General features: G+C 31.3%; 1 pseudogene; it reads right to left on the bottom strand.

Annotated features, from left to right (window-relative positions):
* Nucleotides 1–7,285: 7,285 nt before the first annotated feature.
* LOC105162021 (zinc finger CCCH domain-containing protein 20 pseudogene) lies at nt 7,286–8,784 on the bottom strand (annotated as a pseudogene).
* Between the last annotated feature and the right edge of the window lie 530 nt (nt 8,785–9,314).

Here is a 9,314-nt window from a genome sequence, read left to right as displayed (position 1 = left end):
ATTTTGTAATTTTAATTCCTTAAGTATATATCGAGGCAAGTTTAGTCGGGTAGGAATTTATTTTGACAATCTTGTCATGTAGGATCAAGTGCAAGTGGCATGCACGTGATGTGTTAATTGGATACACTTCTCCATACAGAACTAAAATGGTCATCCCTCCGTCCTTACAAAATTAAAATTGTACTTTTTTCAAAAAAAAATATATATATATGTTATAGTGATCGAAACTAAAATCATCTGAATTTGTTATTACCAAAACAAAGAAAAATAATCAAAGTAAACTGGGAGTGGTGTTATTAAAAATGAGATGACAATAAGAATGGCGTATGATGGAGAGTTGGGCTTTGTATGGATTTGTTGCATAATTTGACGGTAATCTCTATGTGTTGGGAAATCACACAACAAAAACACACATTTCACGGGTTGTCTCATTCACTGTGCTGTTGCCATCAACTGGTTCAAGGTCAACACTTTGTGTTATCATCATTTTAACTGCAACTATGCTCTATATTAATACTTCATTTTACTTTTACTACAACTCTGCCACAACCATTTATTATTAATTATTGTAATTAATCATAATTAAATATTATATTTTTTATTTAAAAAAATACAAACAACCCATTTATGATATTGCAAATAAGTAAATTACCTCCATATAAAAGAAAAATAGTAATTTATTTTTCTATATTTTTTAAAATAAATCAATTTACCTTATTAAATAGGGAGGTAAATTGCTTCATTTTAAAAAGTACATATAGCTAAATTGCTATTTTATTTTTAAAGAAGTAATTTGCTCATTTGCAAAATCATGTAAGGATAAATTGCTATTCACCCTTTTTGGTAGTAATTCCACCCTACACCTTCCTAATTCTGTGGCTCAGATTTTCATCTAATTCATAAAAATTGATGGAAAAAAGTTAGATTTTCATGAAAAAAATTATTTGTTACAACTAAAAGTTAGGGTAAAAATATTTGGCATCACTTTTTAGTCATAGTAAATATTTTAATCACATTTGCAAAAATTATGACCTACAACAGTTGTGTGGCCATGGTTGATGACTATTTGTTATGACTGTTTATTATTAACAATGAGAATTAATTATAATCGAGTGTTGTATTTCTCGCATTGGTACAATACTCTATATATTTTTGTATACATCAAACATAAAATAAGTGCAAGTTTTGTTGCTCTGGTTTAGTAAGTATCACTACCTATCTCCTGAGAAACAATTTACTGCTGATTTTTTGCCCTTTTTAACAAACACCGTTTGTGCTTTAGCGGGAAGTTTGATATGGACCCATATTCATTTATAAAAATAAAAAAGGGTAAATTATATTTTGTGATTCAAATTATGCTCGTTTTTATATCTTGTGATATGATGTTTTTTGACAACATTATATTTTAGTTCTGTAACTTTAAGTCATTAGTACTTTTTGTTCTGTAACTTTCTTGGTTTACACATTTAGTTATTTTTTTTGGCAAATGTAGTCATGTGCTTCACAGATTTGGTCCTTTTTTTGTAAATTTAGTCTTGATTTTACAATTTTGGTCCACTGTTAAATTTTTCGGCCAATCCGTTTGAGCGAAATGCCATGTAGTCAGGATTTTTATGGTTTTTAAACCAGCAACCGAAAGAAATTTTCCCAAATTAAACCCTAGCTCCGTCAATTTCAACTACAACAGTTAACTTCATTTTCAACGACAAAATCTGTACCTCTTTCTAAGTCGTTTGAGCAAGGCATGAAACAGCAAAAATGAAACATATTTGTCCTTTTTTAGCCCATTTTTTACCCTATAAAACATGAAGTTTTAAGTACAGTTTGAAAAGCAGAACATAGAGAGTACTTACTTCTTTTACAATCACAAGTACTTATTCTAAATGGGAATAAATGCATATATGTTAAAAAAAGAAAAAGAAGAAGTATCAACATACCTTTATAACTATGACACTACTGCAATCATATTATATTAAGAAAAATTACATTAACATTTCAAAAATTAAATCTGAATATACAAATACTCTATAATTATTGTAAAATTATAAATACACCTTTTAAAATTTTAGTTGTGATTACAAGTATACCACATATTCAATACAGATATCTTTTGAGGTATACTATACTAACATCCTCTCAATTTGTATACCCCTAATGCTACAAAAATACTACAAGAAAATGGTTCAATAGCTACGAAGAAATTCGACACTAAAATCAGCATTGGGCTAATTAACAAGTAAAACTTTCTTTGTTAATTTATATTATTTAATATATATTTTCAACATTTTTTTGCTAAATTCATTAGCAAGTAAACTTTTATTGCTAAATTCATTAACAAGTAAAATTCTTGTATTAAATAATACAGATTAGCAACGAAAATTTTACTTACTAATTAACTCGGCGTTGATTTTTTTGTTACTATTGTGTTATTTTCTTATAGTGAAGTTCTAAAAGGCATGTAAAATTATAATCTAATATAAAAAAAGTGTCCATGTAATATTTGTTATAGGATATGTGGAGAAATGTCCCACTTCCTAACCATGATTGTATGGGACATAAGGTCCTAGAAAATTCTGCAGGTTTCCAGGTGTTGGGGTCAAAACAAAATCCCATCTTTTCTAAAAGAAAATCTCCCAACTGCCCCATAAACACACACTTTTATTATCTCTTTCATTCTTCAACCTAACACTGCCACACTCTCTCTCACACTCTAACCATATTACATTTACATCAATTGCTTATTAAATAAATGCACCTTTGTTTCTCCATTAACTTCCCAAATAGTTAATTAATAAGTAAACTTTATAATTAATTTATATTATTTAAATAAGATATTTACTTGCTAATAAATTTAGTAACGTAAATTTATTTGCTAATGAATTTAGTTCAAATTGTTTAAAATATATATTAAGTAATGTAGATTAACAATGAGAATTGTACTTATTAATTAGCTCGCCGTTGATTTTTAACATCAAATTTTTTTATAGCTATTGAGTCATTTTCTTGTTGTGTGAGTATGGACTTCAAATTTTAGAGTTACACTGATTGGGAATAATTAGTTTTATTTACAATATTATGTTAGGACAGATACAATTATAAAAAAAAAAAAGGTATTAACTTCGCAACTTATGCAATTAACGCCGTGATCATGTGGTGATTGTTTCGATTTTATGCAAAGGTCGTCGTTCCAGTGTTTTGGGGGGTTTTTTTTTTTTTTCTACAAAGAATTTTTGTGTCGGTCAGTACTTTTGTATGGAAAAAAATGTAATTTATCCTCATGTGATATGAGAAATGAACGAAAAAATCCATGTGAAAAATAAAATAGTAAGTTACTCCTGTGTTTTGGAGAATAAAGGGAGGTAATTTACTTTATTTTTTAAATATAAAGAAAAATTTACTAATTATTTTTTTATAAGAGATACTTGCTGATTTTACATATCATAGTACGGTTAATTGCATTTAACCCCTTTCATTTGGATAAACTGCAATTAATTCTTTTTTATATATACAATAACAATATAATATTTAAGCATAAAATACAATAATTATTTTGCCTTTCTCATATCTCGAAATAACTGATCAGTCATAAACTTGTTTTTGGTCACATATCTTATGATATCTTTTATTAAAGAAGCCAATTCACTTCACTGCAATATATATATATATATATATGTGTGTGTATGTTTGCAATTTACTCTCTTTGTTGTGGAAAATAAGCAGTTTATCCTCCTGTTAAAAAAAAAAAAAAAAAAAAAGCAATTTGCCCCATTGTGCTATTAAAAATAAAGTAAAATACCCTTCTAATGCGTTTCATGTATTACAAGCGATTATTTTTATTTTTTAAAAAATAAAATTTATGTTCTCCCTTTATTATAAATAATTTAAAAATTATGATAAATCTATATTATCTATTACAGTCGCACAAAGTTATCAGTATCAAATATGTGTTTTCAATTTTATATAGGTTCTCGATCGAAAATAAAAATATATTTGTATTAGTTAATAAGATTCAGTTTTATATTGGATTGTGGAGTAGAATCAGCATATTTTTTATGGTAATACGTGTAAACAAACATGTTTTTACTTAAATTACTATTTTTGAAAAACTGATAATTGAAAATGAAAACACAGACAAACATGCTTAATAATTATTTACGACGGTAATCAACATTCATTATAATTTTAGTTGTTATAAAAAATAAAATTCATGAGTTTTAGTTGTAATTAATGCTTTGACTTTGATTAAGAAACAATGACCGGTCGTCGTCGTTAACTATGGTAATTAACCATGATAAAAAAAAATTATATTTATTCTAGTGTTTACATACTCCATTTTTAGTTCATCCACGAATGAATAAAAAGATTAAATTCTTCAAAATTCCGTTCATATATTACAAAATATTAAAATTCTAAAATTCATTATTGGACAAAATAAAAATTCTTGTCGCTAAATATACACAATCGATAACAATATTAAAATTAGGGTTAATTACATTTTGACATTTAAACTAATACAGTTTTTATATTTTGGCATTTAAACTTTTCTCGTGTCAATTTATCATATCAACTTTATAAAATTTTGCACTTTGTCATTTATAATTATTATTCAACCAAATTTTCGTGAAAAAAACACAACATATTGTGCACATGTGATTTTTAAATATTATGTGATATGATATTTTCACATATGATGACTTTCTAGCAGAAAAATCAACAAAAAGACAGTCATTTGTGCAAATTTATAAAGTTGAGATGGTAAATTAATAAAAACAATATTCTAGTGGCAAAATATGACGAATATGATCTATCCTTAAAATTATCACTTAAATTTCTTTTGTTGCTAATTATTTATTGAGGTTGTAGTGTCTTGATATTAATTCTACAGCATTGTTTGAAATCTATGTTGACATATTTTATTAAAACAATAAGACTTGTCACAAGTGACACACGGGTCTCAATCAAAAGGTTGCAGCTCCATTTCACTAGTGCCCAAAAGAGGGAAAAAACAGACATTGCCGTAAAAAAGAATACAAGAACCCCAACAGACACTACAAAAAATTAATGTTTTCCTAATAAATGATCATATCTTAAAAATCATAATAAATTAAAAATTAATTCAGATTAAATTTAATACCACCTAAATTAATTATATAAATAAATGCATTATTCAGTTATTGATGTGTAGTTCACCAAAAATGATCAATCACACGGTAAAATGCATCATGATGGTTAATTTAGATCAATAGAACCTAATTTAGATTAAAATAATAATAATCTCCAACAAATCAACAAAATTAATGATGGTTAAACACAATTAACGCGAAGACATAAAATTCTTTCATACGTTAGGAAAAGTATAAGTTTACGCTACGGTTAATTACTATAGCTAAAAGAAAAAAATCATGAGAAATACAATTTAATTGTGATTTTGAAATGGTCATTAGTCGTTATTTCTATAGGTATGGATAATAATATTTTGGCTCCGACTAAAAATCAAAGCGAATATTAGTTAATCACGGTAAAAATTTAAATTAAAACTTTGATTTTTATTTAATTATAAATAATAATATTGATTTACTACGATTTTTAAGCCGTAGTCATTTATAATGTAGCAAAAACTCAAATTTCTCGTAGTGACTGTTAATCAATATTTACCATTATTTTTAATTATAGCAAAAACATGTGCCATAATTCTAACTACGACAAATGTTCGACCTCACTAGTAGAAACAACAGTCACCAAAAGTATAAATTAATCATATCCACCATAAATTTTTTTATTTATAGTAATTATCCGTAACAAAAAATTATATTTCTCCAGGTAAAAGCTCCCAAATAATTACTCTCCACATTCTAAATTTGATTTTTCTTGTAATAATAAACTAATATAGTAATTAACAAACTGAAACGCTAGACCCACTCATAAATTAGATAAAGTTATATTTTTGGGTCCTCTTATTTTAGGTTTTGTATCCTTTTTATCCTATAATTTACTCTATTTATATATTTAATCTTTTTATTTTTATAAATTTAATTTTGAACATCTCATGTTTGATCTTTTTCTGATAAATTTTTTGTCATGTATGAATAATTTTGACCTTGACAATTCATAATTAAATGATAACTATTACAATATGAAATGGACCAAAATTATCAACATATAACTAAATTTATCAAAAAAAATCAAATATGATACTTTCAGGACTAAGTTCGTCAAAAAATACTAAATATGTAAATAAAGCAAATTACAGGACAAAAAAGACTTAAGATTAAAATTACCTAACCAAAAATGTAATTATTTTGAAAATCTTACAAGCTTTGACCAAACCCAGCAGAACCATATGTTAAAATCAAGAGCCGCCTTATTACACGTGTCATAATAAAATGTATTAAAGAGTCAACCACAGCCCTACACTTCACTCAGATCAAACTTCCCCTTACTACGACTCTCCAGAGTCTTATGAAATAATATTTCAGGAGTGAGAAAAAATGTAAATTAAACAATAAATAAAAATTAAGCGTACTCGGTAAAAAAATAAAGACAGAACAAAAATCAACATTAAAATATTTGAAAAATCAGCTTAATACAAATAGACTTGAGAAATTGATAGAAAGCTCGTGTAATTTTAAACCAATTTAATTGAAACAATTCAAAATTAATAATTATAAAAACAAAAATAATACAACTGCATTTCTCTTAAATTTAATATAATTATATGTAGATCCTTATGATTTAAAAAATTATATCCAATATCTACAAATAAACAAATACTTCTATTCATAACTCATCAAATTTATTGTTAACAGAAAAATGAATATTAACCACAATACTTCTTATTTATTAATTTATTTCTTATCAAATTCGTATAATCAAATTATTACATCTTCCTGCATGAGAAAAGTTACGTCTATACTGCTACAGAAGTATTTTAATCAAAAAAGTTTATTGTGATAATAAAAGGTAAACCGAAAATAAATATTAATTTATATTTAATTTTTTTATTAATTCCAAAATTTTTAATGAATTTCGAACAGTGACCCATTTGTTAGGAGAGTGTAGTTATCCCTCACAAAAATAGACACACCTTTTTCATATATTATATTTTCAACAATAAACACACTTAATAAACTGATAAGTGTCTACTCCCATCCACCTCACACACACACAATCCAACTTTCATGCAAGATATCTGACAGCGGATCTTAATCGGTAAGAATCAAAACAGAGAAATGAATGGCTGAGAAGTAATGAGCAAAAACCCATATGATAATTATCAATACCCATATAACAATAATTAATTAATATTAGCATCTCGGATCAATATGTACAACAATCAACAACAATAATACCTACTTACATAATTATACCAAATTATGAAATTACCAAAACCCATCTGCTGCTGCTGCCGTCCTTCAACTGTACAATAAAAGCCTTCCAACGTTGTCATCTTTGACGAATTTCAGGCTGCCCCAAAAAATGAGATTACACTCTTCAACCTCACAACATCATTCATCATCATCATCACCATACCAATATTAAAAAACTACTATTTACATATCCTTCCGAATTGACGATTCTAACCCCTTTGCTCCTGCCTTCAACTTTCATTCAAGTAAAATAAGAGGCCCACCAAAAATTTTATCCACCAAGAAAATTGTTGTGTTTTAGGTTACCAGGTCAGAAATCCAGCCCACGTCCGGGTTCGGGTTTGGTTCCGGGTCGACCCGTTCCAGGGGATTTTCTTTGCTTAGTTTCTCGAACATCTTGGCCCTCAAGTCTCTCCCGGACTCTACCATCTCCATGGGTTCCTCTTCCTCTTGTTGTGGGCTGTCCCAGGTCTCGAAGTAGCTGATTCCGGGTCTGGTTATGGTGCGGGTGGGAGTGGTGGGCAGGCTGAAGTATCCTGGTGGGGTCATCTTAAGCCGGGGAGACGAAGAACTGCCCAGCCAGGTCGAAGGCATGGACTTCACTTTGTTCAGATGCAGCTGGCGCATAGAAGCCACCATTTCGTTGACTGATGTAGGAGTCATAGGAGACATAGGCGGAGACTCGCTAGGCGGCGACACCGGCTCCGGAGGTGACATAAAGGCAAGGCGGCGGGGCGAGCCGTCGAAAGTCTCGGCACGGGGGCTCAAAACCCGCAGCTGGTCGGGCGAGTGGGCGAAGAAGCAGACGCGGCGCTTGCAGTTCATACCGTCCTTGCATGGCTGGGTACGATAGCGGGCGGGGTGGAGCCAGCACTCGAAAACGCCGTGCGCGAACTCGCAGGAGTCACCTTTACGGCAGTTGCCCTTGCGGAAGTCGGGGCAAGCGGTGCCGGAGTAATGGAACTTCCGAGGGTCCCGGCGGCGGGCTTTCTCACCCGGGTGAGCAAACGGGCACTCCGTCCAGTCATGGGACCGGCCGCGCGTGCACTTCCGAACCTTGAACTCGAACATCCGGAAATGATCGCACGAGTGCGCGTCCACAGGAAGAAAATCCCCGGTCCCGCCGTTATCCGAGTCAGGAACCTGAAACTCCGCCACGGCGTCGTTCGAGTTGGATGGCAAGAATCGCTGCAAGGCCTTCAAGGAATCGTTCTGGAAGTACAGATAGTAGTCATCAGCGGAGCTGTTAACATTCCCGGCGGTGGGGCTGAACGGGTAGGAGCCGGGATCCTCCGCAGTGGGAGACCACGGAGGAACATGGACTGCTGTGCCGCCATAGCTTCTTTCTCCAAGCATCATTATTTTTTCCTTTTTTTCGTGGTGGGGAAATGGTTCTTGTTCTGAATTGTGAACGCGTGGTTCAGTTTATATATAAACTGCTGGAGAAGTGGGGTTTAACCCCGGTGATAACCAGGGTTAGGTGAAAAATCTGTGTACCCGCGGTTAAGATAAAGAAGATTTCTCAAATTTGACAGGCTCATCGAATTAGAGTAGGAAGGTGGAAGGATATGGAAACACGTGTAACTGGAGTCGATTTTGATTGGGTATTGAGGGAGGTTGAGTGAACTACACGTAATGAAGGGCGATGGGGGGTTAAGTTTTGGGGTTATAGTTTTTTAACCGACGGGGTGGGGGGTGGGGAAAGGGCGGTGGAGCGTCGAATACGAAAGAGATAATAATAAAGAAGGGGGTGGGGGTGTTAATGAAAGTGAAATTGGGCCGGGAATTATGTGACTGGATTTGACATTTTGGGGGCCTTTCTTAATAATTTCCCTCTTAGCCCTTTTCCCCCCCCTAAATCTTCATTCTATTGTTTTTAACTCGATTTATTGTTTCTGATTGATGGACCAACCCCCCCCCCCCTCCCCGTTACATAAATTGTAAGAA

This window comes from Sesamum indicum, linkage group LG5 (assembly GCF_026168435.1).
Source record: "Sesamum indicum cultivar Baizhima isolate 11 linkage group LG5, ASM2616843v1, whole genome shotgun sequence".
NCBI lineage: Eukaryota > Viridiplantae > Streptophyta > Magnoliopsida > Lamiales > Pedaliaceae > Sesamum > Sesamum indicum.
This window is presented reverse-complemented; position numbering and strand designations above follow the sequence as displayed.